Consider the following 17495-nt stretch of genomic DNA (forward strand, 5'->3'; position numbering starts at 1 on the left):
CGGGCTTGTCAAATCCCGATCCTGTAAACTTCAACCCGAGCCCGGTCCAAAGCCCAAAACTTCTGCTGCAATCAAGCCCAAGCCTGGCCCAAGCAAAAAGCCCGGAGCCTGGAGCCCGGCAAAGATACACATATCAGAATTTCCTCGGAGTACAATAGCAAATTTCATCAAATTTCTCATTCTGTGCAGACAATATTTGTTCGTATATGTACAAAATGTACACATAGTGCATACAACACATCGATTCTATACAAAATAGTATCTGTTTTACAAAAAGAAATAAAACCAGTACGCAACGGGACTGGTGACGGCCCCCGAAGCTCGAGGCCTCGACGCACAGGATCACGAGTCCATCACGCTGACGCATGGGAGCCACCGCCTAGATGGTCTTAGGCCGCCAGGGAGAGCCGCAACACCAGATCCATGGGGATAAAGTGCACCACGCTAACACATGGAAGCCACCGCCTGGATGGTCTTGAGGTCGCCGATGGGAGCTGCAACACGAGATCCATGGAGACGGAGGTTACTGGAGTTGCTCTCGCCAAATCTGGTAAGGGAGGGCATCACGTGGCCAGATCTCATGCAGGAGGAGGGCGGAAGTGAGCACGACCATGGCTTGCAATCTTTGGGTACGGTCTTCACATAAAACCTTGCAACGAGAATATGCACAAACTACCAGGATCATCATCCTCAATGGATGGCAAAGAATGATAACCGCTCTATCGAAAGCCTCTTCCAATACTTAGGTGCTTAGATGAGGTGCTAATTGCATGAAAGTGCTTAGTAGCTAAAGTCCCTACTGTATAGTTGCTTAGTTTTTTTTTGTTACTAAGCTTTCTTAATTTAATTTTTTGTGGACTGTAAATTATGTTTCCATGTGGGTACATTGGCTTAACATTGTTTCTTTGTAAGGTCATCAAACCACCCTATCTCTCCTCCTAATTAACTTGTCATGTTGATTTTATGTCTACTTGGCAGTCTTAACACCTGTACAAGGTGAAGCATCAAGAAGGACCTAACTCGTAATCTTTAAGAAAATTAACAGATGTCATGATTTGATAATTTAAAGCAGAGATTTTTCTCAGCTTGGAAGTGTTTGAGGAGATATCTTTTTCCTCCTTTTTCTTCTGCGTGATTATACCATATACTTTATTTATTTAGTTTTTTCATGACTGATTTTTCTTTTTTTAATACGCATGAGTGTGCATATCATACTTTATAGAAAGGGGTGGGTGAAGAACCCAAAGTCCACACTTGATGTTACAATGGAACTAATAACATCATGAGCCGTAGCTCCGACTACCACTAGCAAAAACCTACTACAACTACTCGCGTCTCGCCCACCGTAGGAGCTCTGCAGTGATGACACTCCAATCGCCCTTGAGCAATCCCGCCTGATGCCAAGCATTCCCCTCTGCCACGATCCTCCTAATGACTCCGTCAAGCGAGGGCGAGGCTCCATCGAAGACAATAGAGTTCCGATACTTCCACAGCTCCCACAACACTTGGATCATCAAGGCCCGCACGCTCTTAGGTTTTTCCCCACACCAACTAGCCAGAGAGTCATGAGCCATTGGTGTCCATAGTGGTTTCCCGATTACCATGCAAATCGTTCTCCACACCGTCCGTGCAAACACGCATGTGAGCTGGATGTGTTTCAGTGTTTCTTCCTCTTGATCGCAAAACGGGCAGGTGTCATTATGTGGTAGACCTTTGCGAGCTAGAAGATCCGCCGTCCAACATCGGTTCTTCATGGCTAACCACACAAAGGACCGGCAGCTCAAGGGAGCCTTTGACTTCCATGTGAATTGCGTCGTGCCCGCCACTTCTCTTCTAGCAAATTTGGATGCATAAGCTGATCTAACCGAAAATTGTCCATCATCCTCCCATGACCAAGATAAGACATCCTCCGCACCATCTCGAAGTGTGGTTCCTTGTATCCTATGCCACAGGGTGAGGTACTGCATGAGAGCCTCGAAGCTCAATTCTGGCCTGATGTCAGTGACCCAAGCTTCGGAGGAGAGAGCATCCTTGAGTAACCGAGAGGCCTTCGCGCCTGGAGGAATAGTAGCATAAATCATGGGCACGATCTGAAGGAAATGTGCCCTAGAGGCAATAATAAAGTTATTATTTATTTCCTTATTTCATGATAAATGTTTATTATTCATGCTAGAATTGTATTAACCGGAAACTTAGTACATGTGTGAATACATAGACAAAACAAAGTGTCACTAGTATGCCTCTACTTGACTAGCTCGTTGAATCGAAGATGGTTAAGTTTCCTAGTCATACACATGAGTTGTCATTTGATTAACGGGATCACATCATTAGAGAATGATGTGATTGACTTGACCCATTCCGTTAGCTTTAGCACTTGATCGTTTAGTATATTGCTATTGCTCTCTTCATGTCTTATACATGTTCCTCAGACTATGAGATTATGCAACTCCCGAATACCGAAGGAACACCTTGTGTGCTATCAAACGTCACAACGTAACTGGGTGATTATAAAGATGCTCTACAGGTGTCTCCGAAGGTGTTTGTTGGGTTGGCATAGATCGAGATTATGATTTGTCACTTCGTGTATCGGAGAGGTATCTCTGGGCCCTCTCGGTAATGCACATCACTATAAGCCTTGCAAGCAATGTTACTAATGAGTTGGTTGCGGGATGATGTATTACGGAACGAGTAAAGAGACTTGCCGGTAACGAGCTAGGTATTTAGATACCGACGATCGAATCTCGGGCAAGTAACATACCGATGACAAAGGGAACAACGTATGTTGTTATGCGGTTTGACCGATAAAGATCTTCGTAGAATATGTAGGAGCCAATATGAGCATCCAGGTTCCACTATTGGTTATTGACTCGAGATGTGTCTCGGTCATGTCTACATAATTCTCGAACCCGTAGGGTCCGCAGGCTTAACGTTTGATCACGATTTGTATTAAAGAGTTATGTGATTTGATGACCGAAGATAGTTCGGAGTCTCGGATGAGATCATGGACATGACGAGGAGTCTCGAAATGGTCGAGACGTGAATATCGATATATTGAAAGGCTATATTCGGACATCGGAAAGGTTTCGAGTGATTCGGGTATTTTTCGGAGTACCGGAGAGTTACGAGAATTCGTATTGGGCCTTAATGGGCCATACGAGAAAGGAGAGAAAGGCCTAAGGGTGGCCGCGCCCCTTCCCCATGGACTGGTCCGAATTGGACTAGGGAAATGGGGCGCCCCCTTCCTTCCTTCTCCTTCTCCCTTCCCCTTTTCCTATTCCATGTGGGAGGTGGAATCCTAATAGGACTAGGGAGTCCTAGTAGGACTCCACACTTTGGGCGTGCCCTATGAGGGTCGGCCTCCTCCTCCCTCCATCCTTTATATACGTGGCCAGGGGGCACCCCATAGACACACAAGTTAGCCGTGTGCGGTGCCCCCCTCCATAGTTACACACCTCGGTCATATCGTCGTAGTGCTTAGGCGAAGCCCTGCGTCGGTAACTTTATCATCACCGTCACCACGCCGTCGTGCTGACGGAACTCTTCCTCGGCCTCAACTGGATCAGGAGTACGAGGGACGTTATCGAGCTGAACGTGTGCTGAACTCGGAGGTACCGTGCGTTCGGTACTTGGATCGGTCGGATCGTGAAGACGTACGACTACATCAACCGCGTTGTCATAATAACGCTTCCGCTTACGGTCTACGAGGGTACGTGGACAACACTCTCCCCCTCGTTGCTATGCATCACCATGATCTTGCGTGTGCGTAGGAAAATTTTGAAATTACTGCGTTCCCCCAACACGATCTCCTCCAGGCGAGAGCCATTCAACCAGCGATCCTCCCAGAATAGGATGAGATTACCGTCCTCAATTGTGGCCTTCGTTGCAGCGGCAAAGATGGCCAACGACGCTTTAGGAACCACGATGTTGAACTCTTGCCAAGGTCTTTGCTGATTCACTCACTGTAACCATGGCCATCTAGCTTGCAAGTCCATGTTGAGTCATGCCAGGTTAGGAACGCCCAAGCCGCCTGCCCATTTGGGCATGCACACTGTATCCCAGGCCACAGAACAGTTCCCATCATTCGCCTGTGCCTTGCCACACCACGAGAAGCCTCGGACGATTTTGTTCATGGCATGTATGGTCTTCATGGGGAGGGCCAGAGCAAGGATAGCATGAATAGGGATCGAGCCAACTTATCCAATAGTCCCAACTTATGGAGGGAGGTGGACAATATATTTCAACACTCCCCATCACATCTATACTATTTTAGTCCTTAGACGTGGGATCGATGTAGGCCGCAGAATCGTTTTATTTAATATTGCATTGGCAGGGTCTTGAGCTCAAGACCTCTTGGCTCGGATACCATATTGAATTCATGCTCGAGCCAACTCATCCAAAAGTCAAAACTTATGGAAGAAGATGGACAATATATTTCAACACGTGTACAGATAAAAAGGGAGGAAAATTCACATACGCACGCACTAGTGCATGCATTGTGCTAGGTCGACTTTGTACGCGCATGGCATGGCAGGGTTGCCTATTGCATGCCTGCATCAGGACTTGTGTTGCCCGCGGCTTCGTATATGTACGTACTTGAATGCCTACACACTAACACGGTTACAAACCTCAACCAGCACGCATACATAAACATCCGACTACCCCCACTATGTACACATACATGCTCAAATACCCAGATGTCGAGACGGCCAGCATGGCTGCGTACGCACATGTATGTACATATATGAGTATCCGTGCATCGGCTGCCACACACATACATACTCTTCATACTTGGCTAATTATTTTGTTTTTGCAGACGTTCGTGTTAAGAAGAACAAGCACGTCTGGTGTATTGTACATGCAACATGCAAGGCTACCGCCACCCTCCACTAGTAGAAAAAGGATTTTTGTCCCGGTTCGTAAGGTCCATTTGTCCCGGTTAAGGAACCGGGACTAATGGGCTGGCCAGGCCCAAACCAAAGCCCTGTTTTCTATTAATGCTCTTCGGCAGGCAGTAGACCTCTGTGATGTCAGCGGCTGTTCACAAGCGTGGACCAGGGTGTATCATGGTTGATTCTGACAGTAGCCCATACGCTCTATCGCCGTCGTGTATGGCGGGAAACAAGATCAGATCCTGCTAAAGTTTTAGACAGAGGTCAAATTATGTTAAACACTCACTAAAGTCAAAATAGTGATTTTGGCCCGGCATGGCAGAGTTGACCTCGTTCTCCGTGGAGTCAAATCCTGTCAAAATGACAGTTGGACAAGTCTTTGGTTTTTTCTCAGTACATAGGTAAGCAGTGATGTCATCAGCTACCATGCGGTCAGCCATGATGTCATCCTAGGACATGACATTAGTGATAAAATCGTGGCATGTACCCAAAGTCGGTTTGATCTCCTATAAAAAAAGTTGACCCCTTCGTTGTAAAGCCAAGCCATTTTCAAGTAGAGAAAAACATTCAGCCTTGATAGTCTAATTTTATTTTTAAGGAAGGGAAAATTCTTCTTCTTTGTCTTATGGTCCTTGTGCTGCTTGGAAATTCCACTCACGCAGGTATGGAATCTATGTTCCTATATTTGTGGTTCCTATTTTTTCTCCTTCTAATTGGAGTAGAACAAGTTGTATGAATATTGTCAACCCAACTGCATGAATTTTTTTTGGATGCTTTCAATTTGAAATTCTTTTCCTGATGTATGTATGTTGTCTACATAGCATTGCGAAACGCACAGTACACCGGACTTTATGTGCATGCCTTACTATTGCCGGAGTATGTGCATCGATGAGTGGGGTCATGTCAAGGGGTCCTACTGCGTCGGCGGCACATCTTATTTTCAACGTCAATGCGTCCGCATCGTTTGTAGCTAGAGTTGCACTCTAGTATCATGTCAACAATGGACAATGACGTCTAGTAATAAAATCTTCTTGTGACATGCATGCAAGAACATTGATCGCCAATTTTGGGTGTTTTGTTTGATTTGATTTTGTCTGCTTAATCTTAGATTTAGAGGTCTTCTGTTTGCCTGGCCCAGCGGGTAGCAAGTTTGGAAATAAGAGCATCTACAGTTGGGCTCCTCAAACCCCCCTACACGTCCGGGCGGACGGTCCGGTGACCGACCAGTCGCAAAAACATGACCCAGCCAAGCTCCTCAAACTGACCCTTTACGTTTGGGATGACCGGCACTGCCTAAATCTAGGGTGGATATGGGGAGGCCTGAGCGTGTCCGCCACGTCAAATTCGACAGGCAGGAACCACCATAATTTGCACCAGACATCCCCCCCCCCCCCGACCGTGCTAGATGAGCCATTTGCCTCTCCTCTCTTCTTCCACTCCGGTCCCCCACTAGCTCCGCCACCGCCCTAGCTCCACTGCCGTCCAGAGTCCTCAACGTCGCCAGGACCACCACAAACCTCCTCCTTGGCCGTTTCGCCACTCCGGGCACCATTCCGTCCCCGGACGCCGTGGCGGTACGTGCGGCTATTCTCAGACTGCTTGCCCATTATGTGTTCGACAAGTTGCCCGAGCAGTTTTTTCATGAATTTTTTACATTAGAGTACGAAAACTTCACTCTTATATATTTATTCTACATATTATTAAAAGTGCATTTTTTGTGCTAATTGTGTGGAAAATTTTGTTTTTCATTTTCTATATTCTTTAAGGGTAATACAAATGCTAATTGTTTTGTGCTATTTTTTCCTAATTAAATACATTTTTCTATTATTATGTGTATGTATTCACGAAAGTACTATACAATATGTGTGTAAATTATACTAGATTGCTAAAGTTGCATTATTATATGTGTATTCGCTGCATATTATAAAAAGTGCAATTTTCACTGCAAAGTTTTGTACAAGTTTTTATTTATTTTCTTTTTTCTTAAGAGTAATACCAATGTTACTAATCTATTTTCTCTTATAAAACTTTTTTTGTTTTATTATGTTTATTAAGTATACACACAAGTATGATACTCCCTCCATTTACTTATACAAGGCCACTATGGAATGTACATTTTGCATCTGTACAAGGCCACCAATAGTAATCTGAGTCAAATATTAATGGTATTTTCTCCTACTAGTAACCTATTTAATACTTGCATGCATGCAGTCATAATGACACTCAGTTACTTCCTCCACTCAGTTTTCTTGCATGCATTCGTTGTATTAATGATCTCAGTAAACGAAAAGAAAAGCTAGCTTGCAAAGTATGTATTAAATTTTACCTTGATACCTGTAATTTGAGTTCGTGGCCTCGTATATAAAAATGGAGGGAGTACATCATGTGTGTAAATTATAGTAGAGAGGAAAATTGCACTGTATATGCTTATTTTTTGTATATTACAAAAGTGCAACTTCAGGGCATACTTGTGTGCAAGTTATTTTTAAATTTTTTCTTCTTAAAGGGTTCCATTTTTCCCTATAAAACTTCATTATTTAGTTTTAGTTATAGTTTTTGTATTTTTTTCTTAAAGGGTTACATTCTTCCATAGTAAACTCCATTCACTAGTAGAAAATAGGCCTTTAGTCCCGGTTCGCAAAGGCCATTAATCCCGGCTGTGCAACCGGGACTAAATATGCGCGACTAAAGGCCCCCCCCTTTAGTCGCGCCTCTTACGAACCGCGACTAAAGGCCCGTCCACGTGGGCGCCAGGAGTCCGTCGGGGCGGAGGACCTTTAGTCCCGGTTCTCGTGGCTAACCGGGACTAAAGGCCTCCTCCGCAGGTTTAGGGTTTTAGCCCCCCTAAACCTGGTTCTTTTTAATTTGTAGTGTTTTGTTTCTTTTATATTTTATTTTGTGTTTTATTTTAATTTTGATGAAGTTTCAGTACACATATTCTACGCTACTATATACATGCATATGAAATTTCAAACAAGAAGAATTCAAGAGGAATATATAATATATATTCAATCTCGGGTGACCATATACAACTTCGAACAAGTTTCCATACACAATTAGGATGGATGACCATATACAACTTCGAACAAGTTTCAATCTCGGGTATGCATATAAATTTCTTCGTCCTCGGTATAGTGTTCTCCTTTAGGATTGATGACTTCCCTCATGAAAAATCCTGCTAATTCATCTTGAATTGGTCGGAAGCGAGCTTCTGGACTAAGCCTCCTCCGCAAGTTATCCGTCGCCTTCCGCATGCTATCCGATGCCTTCCGCTCAGAGGTGTGTCTCCGGATGTTCTCACAAACATAGTATCCACATAGATTGGTCCCCGGTGGCTGCTTATCCACATTAACTAACCTTCTAAAATCTAGCTCATGTTTGAATTCACCGACAATTTCTTCTGAGAACCGTCTCCAAACCCTACAGGGCAAAGAAAATTAAATGAACAAGAGAGTTATTAGTTACTTGATATTAGGAAATGAAGGAAAGAGACCGATCGATATAGAGCTCAAATGATTGAAAATAATTACTTTTGCAGCATTTTTCTCATGTCGGCCCAACGCTTTGAATCCGAATCCATAGAGTCCATGATTAGAACTCTGGAGGTGTGAAGTTCAATATTTAGCAGAATCCAGTGGAACCTGCGGACACGTTACATGCACAGTCATGCATAACTCATCAATTAGACATACCATGCATGGAGTAAACAAAAGAGAATGGGCACAAGAGAGAAACACTCACCCAAAATGGTAAGGAAATAGAATATGACTTTTGAGTTGATGCTTTCTAAGAAACTTGTACAAGTCTTTCTCCACGTCTTCGGCGTGATTTTGTAACACATGTCCATTAACGATATGTGGGTCAATGAACCCAACATCATGGATGTTTCTTATTTTGCATTCCCAAATCTTCAATCTGCATAATAGCGTACGCAACAATATAGTTAGGACAATATATATATATATATAGTGCAGGCAATGAAGAACGAGATGAGGTAGAAATAAATCACTTACAGAACGTAGCAACTCAGGATAGATTTGTCGAGCTCGCGCAGATTGAACAGCTGGAACAATTCACTCATATGAACTTGTACAGAGTACCGTTTGGTGTGATGCTCCTCTGTAACATCCGCATAAACATATTCTTTGCCGGCCCATGTTATGAAATGCTTGTACCAATGTAGCAGATTTCGCATTTGTGGTGGTAGACTCTTTTCCCGCGCAGGCTCGACGAGAGGCCCATTCCGCACATATTGTAATGCTATCTCACATACTGGCGCATCCTCAAGGCCTAACGAGGCACGAAGAGTCAAACCCATCTCGGACGCTTGTTTCATGGCACTCGCTACAGTCAATCCAAGTGCTGCCGCAGCTGCTATGATCTCGGGGTCCTCTTCCGGACCGGCTTTCACTATGAGCGGGGGATCGATTGTTTATTCTGCATCCCGAGCTGGTCAACTTGTTTCCCGCTTTTTTTACTTTGTTCTTTCTCCTCCTTCAATATTTTTGCTTGCCTACGAAGTTCATGTCCATAGTCGTCAGGCATATTCAGCTCGGCTTGGGACGGTGTCGTCAAAAAATCCTTAGCCCACTTCTTTTGCTTCTCAGTGAATACTTGCTTGGGCTCAGGCTCTTTTATCGCCTTCGTATCCGCCTTCCATTTCTCATAATGAGCAGACGCGGCCAATTTGGTTTCAGCTTCACTAAGTTCCCAAGGCCTTGGGAGGAGAGGCTTCAGTGATGGCTCCGGTACCCTTGTGGTCTTAGGTACATAAGGGTCCGGGTTAATAGTCCAGGAGCGGGTTTCCTTGCTGTCCGCCTGCTTCTGCTTCTTCGCCGGAGGTGGATTGGGGGGCGTCGTACCCGCCGGAGGAGGATTGGGGGGTGTCGTACCCGCCAGAGGAGGATTGGGGGGCGGCGGCTGCTTACCCGCCGGAGGTTGTGGATCGGGGGACGGTGTCGAATGGCGTGAAGGAGGTGTAGGTGAACCACCACGACCACCACCACCACCGCCACCGCCACCACCACCACCATCGGAGGGGGGTGGACTTGTTAGCCTTGGCGCCTCGCCTGGCACTATGTACTTCTTTGTCCATAGAATGATCTGGCGCTTGACATCTCCAAGTCTTCTCTCCCCTTCGGGTGTAGCTTTGTCAATCTCCAGGTCCTCAAACTCTTGGACTATGTCTTCCACCGTGACACGAGCATAGCCATATGCAATGGGGTTGTTGTGGTGGAGTGCTCCAGGTGTACAGGGTAAAGCACTGCCGGTAGCTACCTTCGCGGAAACGTTCCCCACGGGATAATGCAGATCACATTATTTCATCTCCTTTACATCATCCACGGGGTAGTGAGGCTCCGGTGCACGAATCTCGATCGTCGGTGCATTAGCACCAGGCGGGGCATCCGTGGAAGCCATGCTGCTTCTCCGCTGCTGGCTTCCGCGATCCGCTTCATGATCTTCATGCGGCCCTGCAGCCGATTTTTCTTTTACTAGTTCATGCACGGTCTGCTTCAACTCATGGAGTTCCGATGCAAACTTCGCCAAAAGATCTGCATCCCGGTCCGTCTTTCTCTTACGGCTTCTGTAACAGTACGGGTCATTGTCCTGGGAAAACCCTACTTTCCACGAAATTCTGCCTTTGCCTCGTACATGTCCTCCGTGTTCATCATTCCCGAGGGCTGTTGTCAGTGCGTCTTTCTCTCTGTTGAACTTGATCAAGCCCTCTTGAGCTTGGGTCATTGCGTCAATAAGGGCTTGGGTGGGAGCAAACTTTTTCTTCCGGTGAACACACACCCCTGTCTCCGGGTCTAGCGATCCCCCATGCCCGTACCACCAGCTTTTGGCCCTTGGGTCCCATCCCTCTGTACCTAGAGGGATTCCTCGCACCCTCAGGTCCTCCTCCATCTTCTGCCACTTAGGCTCCGAAAGGCGGTATCCTCCTGGCCCCATAATATGATGGTACTTTTTCTTACTCGCATTATCCTTATTTTTTTCGATATTTCCTTGAAATGCTCCGATTTCTTTTGCCTCACAAATTCTGGCCAATCATCTTTCAGTTTCTCATGTTGTCCATTGAAATCCGGAGTCTTGCCCTTGTTGACATAGTCACGGGTTAAATTTTTCTTGAAGTTCCGGAATGCTTCGGCCATCTTCTGAAGAGCGAACTCTTTATCTAGCCTCCTCCTCTCACGTCCACCCGGAACCTCGTTACCGAATTCATCGACTTTATTGTATTCCGGAGGTAGAATGAAATGTTCCATAAGCTTTCTCCAGCAATCCTTTTTCGTTCTCTTGTCGACAAAACTGAAACCAAGACGTGCCTTCTTTGGCTCCTTCCATTCCTGGACGGTGATCGGGACGTTGTCTCTAACAACGACTCCGCATTGGTTGATAAACTTTGAGGTGTGCTGTAGGGGCTTGCCGGTTTCACTGACAAAATCAATGGTATATGTTTCTCCTGTTTTCATCGCCTTGGATTTGCCACGCTTTTTCGTACTCGATCCGGCCAAGGGCTAAAAAAAGAAAGAGAGTCGCGCGCGTTAATACATATGTATTCACATTTCAGTAAGTTTGTATCACGAGAGGCTCAATGTATATATATACCTCGCCGGAGGTGGTTGCTACTTGCAATTCGAGATCGTCGTTTGTTGACGGTTGACCTCCGTCGACAATGTCCGTTCCTTCACCTTCTTGATCATCGACAATGTCTGTTCCACCGTCAAGGTTCAGAAAAGAAGAGACTACATCCTCTTCTTGCTCATCTTCTGAGCCCGGCACATAAGGAATCTCGTTGTTTATGATGCCCATTAAATAACGTTCAGCCTCCGGATCCCTAAGCGGCTCGGCTCTATCGTCCGCCATATGTCACTCCTGCATGTAGTAAAAATTAATTAAGTATAAAGGAATTAAAAAATAAGATTAAGGGGACATAGAGGAGGAGCAGCGACGGTTGAATGATTAAGAGCTATTAATTTTTGCTTTCATTTCAGCCATTTTTGGAAAACAACAAAAACAGAAATACTTTAGATGTCAAACTGCATGTATAAGGTTGAAAACATGTGCCAAATGTTTCACTGGACATTTTGAGGTATTAAACATAATTTTTGGATAATTATTTAATTAGTTATGCCATTTTCTTTTTCCTTTTCTTTTATGACCAGAACAGAAAATTGATGTTTTTTTGGTCAAATTTATACAATTATTCCCAAATAAACTACCATTGTGTATATTTTGTTAAGACAAAATTTTAGAGCTCAAGTTTGCTCAATTTGAGTTAATAGAATTCAAGTTATGAATTTTGCAAGTTTCCATTTTTAGTTCCCTTTTCTGTATTTAATTATTTAGTGCAAACATTATTGCAGAAGCATGTTGAACTTTTTCTATAAACAGAAACTGCTCAAGTTCTTGAATGTATAGAAATTTGAATCACTCAAATTGGAGAATTTATGAATTAGTTATGGATTTATGAATCTATAAACAGAAACTGCTCAAGTCCCTTTCTCTCTCTGCTCTCTCTCGCTCGCTGACGGGTGGGCCCCACGACCCCGAGCGCTCTCCTTCTCTCTCTCTGCTCTCTTGCTCAATTTTTAGTTTGCCCACGCGGCGGTGACCACCAGCACGGGCACGCACGGCGGCGCCGTTTCCGCACGCGCGCGAGGCTGGCAAGGCGCGCATCCAGTACGCGGCGACGAGGAGGACGGCAGGCGGCGGCGGGCGAGAAGACGACGGCGGCGGTCCCCTCTTCTTCTAGGCACGCGAGGAGGACGGCAGGCGGCGGCGGGCGAGAAGGCAGGCGAGAAGACGAGGGCGAGAAGACGAGGGCGGCGGTCCCCTCTTCTTCTAGGCACGCGAGGAGGACGGCAGGCGGCGGCGGGCACCTACCGGAGACGAGGGCGGCGCGGAGAAGACGAGGGCGGCGGCGCGGAGAAGACGAGGGCGGCGTCGCGGAGAAGACGAGGTCCTGGATGCGTTTGGTCCTTAGCGCGGAGAAGACGAGGGCCGCGGAGAATATATAGGGCAAGCCTTTAGTCCCGGTTGGGGAGACCAACCGCGACTAAAGGTACCCTTTAGTCGCGGTTGGTGTCCCCAACCGGGACTAAAGGGGTACCTTTAGTCGCGGTTGGTGTCACGACCCGCGACTAAAGGTTCTTTCGCGCCGTTTTCGTTCCCGCGCGGAAAGAGCCTTTAGTCGCGGTTCGTGTCACGAACCGCGACTAAAGGTCATTTTTCAAATACTTTTCATTTTAAAATCTTAAAAATACAAATAATATATCAAAAAATTCAAAAAATAAAACTAATTCATTTTAAAATCTTAAAAATACAAATAATATATCAAAAAATTCAGAAAAAAAACTAATTCATTTTAAAATCTTAAAAATAGAAATAATATATCAAAAAATTCAAAAAAATAAAACTAATTCATTTGAAAATCTTAAAAATACAAATAATATATCAAAAAATTCAAAAAAATAAAACTAATTCATTTTAAAATCTTAAAAATACAAATAATATATCAGAAAATCCAGAAAAATAAAACTAATTCATTTTAAAAATTCAGACCGATTGTTTTGTTCTATATCCTCGATCCCTTGAAGGTTTGACAAAAGGTTTGATACATCATTCAGTTCTTCGACCAAATACAAATCATCCGGATTCGCCATCATACGTCCTGCCGTGCATTTGGTATGCATATATGCACTCAGTAGCCACGGCAGGGCTGTATGATGGCGATACCGATTGTTTTGTTCTACATCCTCGATCCCTTGAAGGTTTGACAAAAAGTTTGATACATCATTCAGTTCATCGACCAAATACAAATCATCCGGATTCGCCATCGTACGTTTTAATTCACATGATCCATTCAACAAAGTTTGGTACAATAAATTATTACACATCAATTCTTCCCTTGTGTCCCTGCTTGCTTACGATTGTGCCGTATCCATGGAGCATCCTCATCATTTAACTTAATGCTTGGGTCAGTGTTCACTTTGAAGGGAGGAATTTCACCAAACATATTATAATCTTCTGACATGTCTGTCTTGTCCTCCACTCCCACGATGTTTCTTTTCCCTGAAAGAACAATGTGGCGCTTTGGATCATCGCATGATGTACTGATCGTTTTCTTATCTTTCCGTTTCCTCGGTTTGCTACTCATGTCCTTCAAATAAAAAACCTGAGCGACATCTTTGGCAAGGACGAATGGTTCGTCAAGGTAACCAAGATTGTTGAAATCCACCATTGTCATTCCGTATTGCTCGTCCACCTTTACCCCACCTCCTGTTAGCTTGAACCATTTGCACCGGAACAAAGGGACCTTAAAGGAGGGTCCATAGTCAAGTTCCCATATCTCCTCTATGTAACCATAATATGTGACCTTTTGCCCATTCTCGGTTGCTGCATCAAAGCGGACACCACTGTTTTGGTTGGTGCTCTTTTTATCTTGGGCGATGGTGTAAAATGTATTCCCATTTATCTCGTATCCTTGGAAAGTCGTTATAGTCGAAGATGGTGTCTTGGCCAACATGTACAGCTGATCTCCAACATCATTGTCATTCATTAAATGTTTTCGCAACCAACTGCCGAAAGTCTCCATGTGGGCCTTTCTAATCCAGGATTCAGGCTTCCCCGGGTTGTCCGAGCGTAAAATATTCTTGTGTTGCTCGAAGTACGGAGCCACCAAGCTGGAATTTTGCAGAACTGTGTGGTGTGCTTCAGTCATAGAATGACCGTCCATACATATCGTTGATTTCCTTCCGATCGTGCCTTTTCCACTTAGTCTCCCCTCATGCCGCGATTGAGGAATACCAATCGGCTTAAGGTCAGAACATAGTCAATACAGAACTCAATTACCTCCTCATTTCCATAGCCCTTGATGATGCTTCCTTCTGGCCTAGCACGGTTACGAACATATTTCTTTAATACTCCCATGAACCTCTCAAAGGGGAACATATTGTGTAGAAATACAGGACCGAGAATGGAAATCTCTTCGACTAGGTGGAGCAGGAGGTGCGTCATAATATCGAAGAAGGATGGTGGGAACACCAACTCGAAACTGACAAGGCATTGGACCACATCGTTCTGTAACCGTGGTAGATCTTCTGGATTGATTACCTTCTGAGAGATTGCATTGAGGAATGCACATAGCTTCACAATGGCTACTCGAACATTTTCCGGTAGGAGCCCCCTCAAAGCAATCGGAAGCAATTGCATCATAATCACGTGGCAGTCGTGAGACTTCAGGTTTAAGAACTTTTTGTCCGCCATGTTTATTATTCCCTTTATATTCGATGAGAAGCCAGACGAGACCTTCATACTGCTCAGGCATTCAAAAAAAACACCTTCTCTTCTTTGGTAAGAGCGTAGCTGGCACGACCTTGAAACCATTCCGGATGCCGGTCATCTGGGTCTTCCAAAAGTTGCTGGTCCTGCCGTGCTTCCTTTGTATCATTTGTCTTCCCGTACACGCCCAAGAAGCTTAGCAGGTTCACGCAAATATTCTTCGTAACATGCATCACGTCGATTGCAGAGCGGACATCTAGGACTTTCCAATATTGTAGCTCCCAAAATATAGATTTCTTCTTCCACATGGGTGCGTGCCCGTCAACTCCCCGCGGAACTGATTGTCCGCCAGGACCCTTTCCAAAGATGACTTTCAAATCCTTGACCATATCAAATATCTCAGCACCAGTACGTTCCGCAGGCTTCGGCCGGTGATCTGCCTTGCCGTTGAAATGCTTGCCTTTCTTTCTTACGTTATGATTTCGGGGAAGAAATCGACGATGACCCAGGTACACGTTCTTCTTACAGTTACCCAAACGTACACTTTCAGTCTCATGTAAGCAGTGCGTGCATGCATTGTATCCCTTATTTGTCTGTCCCGAAAGGTTACTGAGAGCAGGCCAATCGTTGATGGTTACAAAAAGCAACGCTCGTAGGTCAAATTCCTCTTCTTTGTGCTCATCCCAGACACGTACACCAGGTCTGCCCCACAACTGTAAAAGTTCATCAACTAATGGCCTTAGGTACACATCGATGTCGTTGCCGGGTTGCTTTGGACCTTGGATGAGCACTGGCATCATAATGAACTTCCGCTTCATGCACAACCAAGGAGGAAGGTTGTAGATGCATAGAGTCACGGGCCAGGTGCTATGGCTGGAGCTCTGCTCGCCAAAAGGATTCATGCCATCAGTACTTAGACCAAATCTTATGTTCCTTGCGTCAGCTGCAAAATCTTTGAACACTCTGTCGATCTTTCTCCATTGCGTTCCAGCAGCGGGGTGTCTCAACTCCCCGTCGGACTTACGGTCCTCTTTGTGCCATCGCAACGACTTGGCATGCTTTTTGTTCCTGAATAGACGTTTCAACCGTGGTATTATAGGAGCATACCACATCACCTTGGCGGGAACCCTCTTCCTGGGTTTCTCGCCCTCAACATCGTCACCAGGGTCATCGCCTCTGATCTTATAACGCAATGCAGTGCATACAGGGCATTCATTCAAATTCTCGTATTCACTGCGGTAGAGGATGCAGTCGTTAATGCATGCATGTATCTTCAGAACCTCTAAACCTAGAGGGCAGACAACCTTCTTTGCTTCGTACGTACTGGCGGGCAACTCGTTATTCTTCGGAAACATATTCTTCAACATTTTCAGCAAATTTTCAAATGATGAGTCAGCTACACCTTCCCGTGCCTTCCATTTTAGCAAATCCAGTGTGCAGCCCAGCTTTTTCAGACTATTATCGCATCCTGGGTACAGCGACTTTTTGTGATCCTCTAACATGCGATCCAAATTCTCCCTCTCCTTGTCAGTTTCGCAGCATCTCCGTGCATCAGCAATGGTCCGACCAAGATCATCAGCGGGCTCATCATGTGCCTCTTCTTCACCTTCACCTAACCCTTCCCCACCTTCAGCATCATCCTCCATGAAAGTATCACCGAAATGATCATGATAGTTGTCATCGATATCATCCCCTTCTTCATCTTCTTCCATTCTAACCCCTCTTTCTCCATGCTTGGTCCAACAATTATAGCTTCGCATGAAACCGTGCCGAAGCAGGTGCATGTGAACGTCTCTTGAGGAGGAGTAACCCTTCTGATTCTTACAGACAGCACATGGACAGATAATAAAACCTCGCTGCTTGTTCGCATTTGCCACTACGAGGAAATCTTTCAAACCCGTAGTGAACTCGCCGGAGAGTCGGGGACCGTACATCCATTGCCGATTCATCTGCATTATTATTATATAAAGTATATAATTAACCATCATGCATTTGTTAAACTAACTAGCTAGAAATAATACAAATTAAACAATGAACTACACACATGCATATTTTATCAATGACACATGAAAGGTTCAAGTTGCTAACCGCGATCGCGGAGGAAAAATAAATGAGAAAGCTCAAGTGTGGCTCGGACACTTCATATCATGTTTGTTTCATGCTCTCGGGCATTTCATCGAACACCTTGTGTGCATAGGAGGAACCAAAAGCAAACCCACCACCCCTCTTCTGAATATTGTGAATAGAAGTGGCACCAATTGTGGCTAAGTGAAGTGAGCTGAGTCCTATATATAGGGATGGGCCTTTAGTCCCGGTTGGCCTGGC

This window comes from Triticum aestivum, chromosome 6D (assembly GCF_018294505.1).
Source record: "Triticum aestivum cultivar Chinese Spring chromosome 6D, IWGSC CS RefSeq v2.1, whole genome shotgun sequence".
Lineage (NCBI taxonomy): Eukaryota > Viridiplantae > Streptophyta > Magnoliopsida > Poales > Poaceae > Triticum > Triticum aestivum.